The sequence below is a fragment of the Coenobita brevimanus genome, chromosome 8 (genome assembly GCF_032717465.1).
Source record: "Coenobita brevimanus isolate Jiangsu-jjx chromosome 8, ASM3271746v2, whole genome shotgun sequence".
Lineage (NCBI taxonomy): Eukaryota > Metazoa > Arthropoda > Malacostraca > Decapoda > Coenobitidae > Coenobita > Coenobita brevimanus.
The window spans coordinates 48542033-48550053 of NC_136961.1; positions in this window are offsets into that span (position 1 = coordinate 48542033).

Below are 8021 nucleotides of genomic sequence, written 5' to 3' on the forward strand. Positions count from 1 at the left end.
ATAGCTGTTATTTTCTCTCTTTTTTTTTTATCTTAGACCATTTTTGTCACTTTACCTTGTCGTGGTGTTTATAATTTATTTATTTTTTTAATCCTAGTTCTTCTACTTAGCTTTGCCTTGTTATCTTGATTTTTCTTTACCTTGCTCCTCAGCGCCACGTGGTTTTTCTCAGTGTTATTTTAGCTTTCACACTATTTCCTGATAGCTTTCCTCTCCATCACTCACACTTATTATAGCTTTTTTTTAGCTTTCCTCCGTTTTATCCACGTAAAATCTTACCTACGATTCTCTTTAGCTTTGTCTCAGCTTTCCCATATTAGCTTTCCCATGAATAAAAGCGTCTGGTGTTTGTCAGAAGTAGCTGGAAAAATCATCATGGTGAAAGGGTTAACTGAGACTGCCACCAACCCCTCTACACACTAGGAAATCCTACCTAACCCCTTCAGTCTGATGATTTATTTTTCTCATATCGTTCTTGCTTCCACCGGACGATTTTCTTAAGCTTAGGACGGGCCACTAATAGTGTAGGAGTTAATTAAGTCTTTATCTGATTCCCGCAGCTCAGCAAATCTCCCTAAGGCTGAATAAAATCGTCTATAATTAACTAGAATAAGAAAATACATCAACATAGCGAAGGGACTGAGATGAATTCACTTTTTGTGGTGGTGGTCGAAGCAAATTGAAAATCTCGTCATCGTAGAGAAAGTTTTATTTTTTTTCCATATTTCCCACCTAATTTCCTTGTACCTGCTTCACTTTTTAACCCTTGCAGGACGATGACACCTCTCCTTTCCTTTCCCGGTACGTAGAGACAAATTTATTCAGGGTGAGCCTTTTCAATGAGAAATTAAATACGATAATTACGGCGTTTATTAAGCCTTCTCATTACCATAAATAATTACTAACAAAATCGTCGAGTTTGTTAGACTGGGAAAAATGGATAATCGTACTGAGATTTTTTTTTTTTAAATCTAGCATCATGTTTTGCTTTATTATTGTCATTATTTTTTTTTTTGCAACCCTTTCAGTACAATGGCGTCTTTATTAGCTTATTCCCGCGACCTCCACACGGTTTTATTATTCGTAGTATGGACCAATCTCAGTTAACGTCTTTATTCTGCTGATGTAACTCAATTCTTGTTACTTTCAGAGGCTTTTATTAATCATGGGAGTGACTTTTTTTTTTTTTTTTACACTGGAAGGGTTAAATATAGCGATCATTAAGAAAGCAAGCAAGCAAGTTAGTAAGTAAGTAAGCAGGCAAGTAAGTAAGTAAGTATGTATGAAAAGGATAAAAATCTCAAAGACAATAGCAAAAATGAAGAAACGGCCAGAAATACCATTCCATCAGAGTTTTTAGGTCATGCGGGTGAAAAACAGAATTCGGAGGTATTATCATTATCATTATTATTATTATTATATTCTGAAGTCAATAAGCAAACACATGATTACATTTACGTGGACGCAAAAGTGCCACTATTGTTTCACTACACATTATCTTAAGAAAAAAAAAATAATGCGCAAAAACTTCACCATAATAATCACATATATGAAATGTTGACCAATATTTCTTGGAGATCGTATATTTAAAGCATACAACGAGCATACAGATTTGTTTGCAGTGGCTAGCAGTCATATTTTCATTCACGTAACGTCTGGTTTTGCGTAATAATAAATAATGTGACCCTCGGCTGTGGAATAAGCCTCACTCGTATCTTCCCTCCCTTCGATCAGCTATAGCGTTAAGCCTATATTCTCTGCCAGCCCAGTAAATTTGCGATTTTACTCCTCTCTTCCTACACCTTCACCTCACTCCGGCTCTAGTAAATTATCAATATCTCTAATCCACTGACGTCTCGTGTTTTTCCATGCTAACAGTACCTGGTGTTGGGCTGAAATATCCTAATGTCTCCACAACAGGGAAAGAGCTGATAGTTTTTTTTTCTTTTTTTCTTTTTAACAGTTAAACATAATCGTCATGAGTCAGTCTGAATAAAATATGTGTTCACAGCAGACACAGTGTTATTGAATCTTACAAGCAAAACATCGGCGTTAATTACTTTCGAAAACGGGGAGAACAATCACGCCAGTCGGACATGAGGGATGAACTGTTCCAATAAATTCATCTCTTCAACTCGAGGACGCCTTTCATAAGCGAATTAAACCTTCTGGCGTTCATCACAGTGCAATGATGAAGATGTCTACTTGCAGTTGGGGTTAATAATTTGAGTTACTGAAAACAAAACTATGATTATTTCAGTGAATTAAAAGAATATATATATATCTACAAGTCATGACGATAGTGAGGAGACCTATGCTGCCCTCTACTTCCTTGTTTTAGGTCAAGCCCATAGAGTGATTGCGTGGATGCCACACCAATGACAGATATAGTAAAGAAACTGAATATAATCACGGTAAACACCACTAGGAAAGTAGTTATATATGGGCTAAGAGAGGGAGGCCAAATAGAGGCTAATTACTCTTTTTTCTGGTGTGTGTGAATTTTAATGGGTGTCAAAAAAAAAAAAAAAAAAAAAAAGCAGGGAGGAAGGAGGACGATTAAGAACAGGAGTCGAGCATGAACCACTAAAGCAATATAAATAAATTAAATCAATAAAATAAACACATAAATAATACATCATGAAAGTCACTAACGAAGGTAACACATAGTAATATATTTCCTAAACAACTGCTACTGAGAAACCAATTACTGTATCATATTAAATCAGGTGCAAATTATAATACATGAATTTTCGTGCCTTCAGTTACCACATAGAGTCTAGCGATTTAAAACGACAGGAGTAATGAAGCGGAAATACACTCCATCCATTTCAACCTGGCTTAAATTACCCTCTCTCGAATGCTGAGTAGTAACAAAAGGTCAACAAGAGTAACAGTATTGTCTTATTCTGCGACTCAGCCACGGAAAGTCAGCAACAAAAGGACGTACATTTTCGCCCATTTAATGTGGAGTAACTCTAGTAAATAACGAAAAACAAGCATGTAAAAAAAATTGAGGTGAGATCAATAAAGCGACAGATAAATAATGAAAACAGGAGACTGAAATAATAAAGATGTACAGCTTAAGTAAGAAAAAAAACAGCAAAAATATGGCCATGCGTGAAGGTAATGTAGCGAGAATAGTAAAGGGAGAGAAAGTAAAGGTATGAAAGAAGCAAAACAAAGAGACGAACAGGTAAAATCTAAATAGTAGACGAGAAGAGGAAAGGATACAAGAGAAAAGAGGTAAAAGAAAGACTGTGAAAAGGTCGGACTAATAAAGTATGAGAGAGAGAGAGGAATAAAAGAAGAAAGACTGAGGAAAGAGAGAGTCAGAGAGAGTAAAAGAGCTGCGAGGTGTGGAAGAAGAGAAGAGAAGAGGAGGGCGAAGGGGGGACTAATAATAAAAAGAGCGCACATGCGGACAGCAGAACACCCCATAACTAAGGCTGGGGAGATAAGGCATCAACGTCACGAAGAAGGACCACCTCGCCCCCCTCTCACCCGCTAGTTAGTCCACTCGAGTGCAAAATGACACACGCACTCCACATACACACACACCTCCGGCCCTAATCCACTCGCCTCTTCCACACCGATTACACCGAGGCAATTACACATCCCCTTCTCACATGCATTCCAAGCCTCGACTCAGTTTTCTTTCTCTCTCGTATTTTTTTTTTAGTCACATCTCCCAGCTTTTGTGCGTCATTATTTTTCCCTCGATTCCAACATTTTACAAATACTGTCTTCTTTCTTTCTTTGTTGCTTTTTTTTCTCTCTCTGTCACACACACACACACACACACACACACACACACACACACACACACACACACACACACACACACACACACACACACACACACACACACACACCTTCAAATATAATCCACACTCTTCTTCACAGCGCTGGGGGAAAGAAGGAACCCCAAACTTACAACACACTTTCAACATTTCAAGCAACACATTCAACATTTCAAGCAACACTGCATTCTGTTTTTCATCCTAACACTCACTTCTTCCAACTCTCACATTCCAGATACTTCTCATACGATTTATCTTTCCCATTATTTCTATTATGACACAGCTAACACGCACTTACTTCTCTATGGAATTATAAACACGACTCATTTCTGATTTTCAACTTCATTTCATCCTATTAGTTCTTCTTTCTTCCTTAACCTCCCATTTTTCAGTATATTTAATCATTAACACTGCTTGATACTGCATGGTAAGCTGTAATTAACCTTTTTTTTTATTTTCCTTGTTAATTTCTTGCTTACTCCGCTTTTCTATTCTGCCCTCAAACTGACTGAAAGAAATTATCTTTTTCACATAAAATACAAATAATTTCAACATGCACACACACACACACACACACACACACACACACACACACACACACACACACACAGAGTGTGTGTCTTCTCCTACCTATCCCCAAGCCATTCTCACCTATCCTCCCTCCCACCACCTATCCCACGTCTCTCACCTTTCTCCCCTTCCCCCACCCCGATATCTCTATCAACCCCTTCATCTCTGTCATCCACAACTTCTTCACACCCTGTCCTTTCCCCCTCCGCGATATCTGCATCACCCTCTCATCTATGTCACAACCTCCCACCACCTCTCACTTTGCCACACCCGCCCCATGCTCACTACCCCTCCACACACACTCTGCTACACCTTCCTCCTTCTCCCACACCACATCTCCGCCACAATCGTAATTCTGTCATACCCTTTCTCTTCCCCTACCACATCTGTGTCACCTATCTTTTGTCACATTCTCCCATCTCTCTGTTGACTCCTTCCCCACTCCACCACACTCTCCCTCTCACTCACTACACCACTTCCTCTCCATCATCCCCTCCCACTCACTACCTCCTCCCTCCACCCCGGTGCCACACCCTTCCACCTTAGTCCATGCCTCATCCACCTCACCATCACACACCAGTACACTATCTCCTTTCTATACTATTCCTTCTCTCTACCACATTCACTCTCGCTCTCTATCCCACCTCCGTTTCTGTCACACCCTGATCCAGATTCTTTCCCACACCACAACATCTCTGGCACCACTTGATCTTTGTCACATCCTCCCCCTACCTGCTAAATCTTCCCTATTACCTGTAACAACCTTTCCCCTAAGTCATCCCCCACTCACTACCCCCTACTCTTTCATCCTGCTCTCCTCCCTATCCCTCCCTCCGTCAAACTCTCCCATTTTTTCGGGTACCCACTACATCCTTATCTGTCACCCCTCCTCTCACTCCCTGCCCCCGATCCTTTGTCACAACGTCCCCCACTCACTAGTTACTACCCTCATATTTTGCCTCCCTCCTTGCAACCTTCTGTCGCACCCTCCTTATTCTGATACCTCACCCCTTCTCTGTCACTCCTCTTCCCACTCCCTGCCTCCCCTCTCTGCCAAGCTCTCCCCCACTCACAACCCCATACCCTGTCACACCCCTCCCGCCACGACCCTGTCACCGTGTGCCCTGCGGCCGTGGATCGTGACCTTGCCGCCTGATACATGGGCCACCGTGGCAAATTTTCAGTCGATAATTACCCTCCTCTCTCGCCAGTCATTACGGAGATTATGATTTCAATTTATAGTAATTTTAATACCTTGTCCTCACGATTTTTCGGATGAGGTGGGCTGGCAGGGGCTCTGGCTGTTATTACCCTCGTTTTTACACGGCCTTTCCGTATCTAAAACCCGGGGACGATGCTCTTCATACAAGTTTTGCAGGTCGTCTTGTACCTGAACTTTCTTTTTAACGAGTGATGCGATGTAGGTAACAACAGCATTAGGTGTTTTGGTCCGTGGTACATAATATACATAAGTCTATTTCATCCTATTGCATTTTATTTTTAGCAGATTCTGGGCGTGTATCACAACACAGAATAAAATGTTTAGGTTAGTTTGGAGGTTTGCTACAGGTCTTCCAGATTCTATATTCGAATTCCATATTTAAGTTAGGAAAAAAAAAAAAACGCACCGCAAGATTACAAACAATACAAGCCTATCTTCTACTGCAGGTGTAAGAAGAATATTTATCGTCATTCATTTCTACAAGATAAGGGAAATGTTTGTTTATACAGAGGCAGTGTGATGTGAGGCAGGGTAGGATTGGTGGTAATGTCTTCTACTGCACTTCGAACAATAGGGTACATTAATATCCGCTTTCTTTCGCACCTTCTCATCTGACTACCCTGAACAAGAAGCCATGTTTGCTGATTAGGGCAAACTGTGACTCCTCTGTGATTACGAGAGTAAAAAGAAGCCAGTGAAATCATATAAAAAATACAAATGGCAAAAATTTATATCTGGATGGCAGAATGAAGATATATGATGAACGCAGAAGAAAAAATGGATTAATGAGATATACTGCAAAGAACTACACAGAAAGCTGAAATAGGGGAAAATGTGGGAAAAGATGGTAGGATGTGGAAGCAGAGGATGTAACTGAGTAGGAACAGAAATGCCTGGGAGTTTTTTCTATCCTGGCTAACTCTCACGGCACAAGACACCGGGCATCGTATAGCGAGATACGCGTAGAACAAGCATGGCTATTCTCTTCAATCCGCTGATGAATTCTACATTACTGCTGCCATCACCGCTCTTGTTTTAACTTAGGAGGACCTGTTCTCCTGAGGGTGTTGATGAAGACTGCAACTACACTCGTTTTACTCTAACTTGGCCCAAAACTGCCATCTCTCCACCTTGAATACTGTGTTGTAACAGTAAATTTACACTACAGTATGGTGCAAGTCACGCAGAAGCGCTATGGAAAGGATGTAAAGCCACTGAATCACTGCCATACCTTGCCACTGAGCTGCACGAGGCAATCTGGGAATGGAAAGAAATCTCGGCCATGTTTAGGTAAAGCAACTAGACCTCGGATCGAAAAAGAATCTATTGCAAGGCCAACAAAATCGTCAGGGCATAAAAAGAAATAAAGTAATCGGACTGGACCGGATAGAAATAAATGACAGATATTAGACCTCTCATCAAAAACGTGAATCTCCTTACAGACGACGCGGATGCAGGATGAAGACAACGCCACCCGCTTACAAAATCCTCAAGAGTCGTGGTATAAGCCAAACTTTGTCCTCTAGCGCCTGGTCAGTAAACAATAACAGATCAGATGAGGACACTTTACAAGGGGGACGTTTTGTGTGTGTGTGTGTGTGTGTGTGTGTGTGTGTGTGTGTGTGTGTGTGTGTGTGTGTGTGTGTGTGTGTGTGTGTGTGTGTGTGTGTGTGTGTGTGTGTGTGTGTGTGTGTGGACACGTAGATAACGAGGTACATGCCAGTTCAAAAGTTTGCGCTGTTTTGTTGCTCGTTACGTTATGAAACAAGACATGGTACAGGGACGACACACTCTTCTGACACACCGGCAGAGAAGGGTGCGTTGGAAAGCCTTCCTTACGTAAACCTTCAAAGCAAACGGGAAAATATGGGTTTTGTTTTTAATACACTGGTAAGAAAGACACTTCAGCTTGTTGCTGAGCTAAATTAATCCCTTCACTACGAAGATGTGTTTCTGTGGTTATTTGATACGCTTACAGAAAAGTGTGCATTCTGGGAGCTTCCGTCACGTAGCTACATCTTAAAAACAAACCAAAGATGTTGGTTTATTTTTACGACAATAATAAACCCAATGAAGTTGTTGTTATAAGCTAATTAACCCTCTGCTACGATGATGTCTTTTCGTGGCTAATTATTGTGATACACCCAAATCCTTATCTTAAGTCAGATTTGTAAACAGACTTACGATCATTCCCTGTCGTAACTAAGACTGGTTTTTGTAGGAGATTATGTGCCCTCTATTCCCTCTCTTTCCTGTCAGAAAAAAAAAAAGTTACAGATGGGAATTAATCCTTAGTGTGTTTGTGAATATGGTCATTTCACTCCATTCAATTGCAGTTATAATGATGGTCTAATTTTTCCACTCAGTTCAGTCTAGCTTCTTCTATACAATCTTCAACCTCATCCTTCAATCTAATCTCCTTTAAT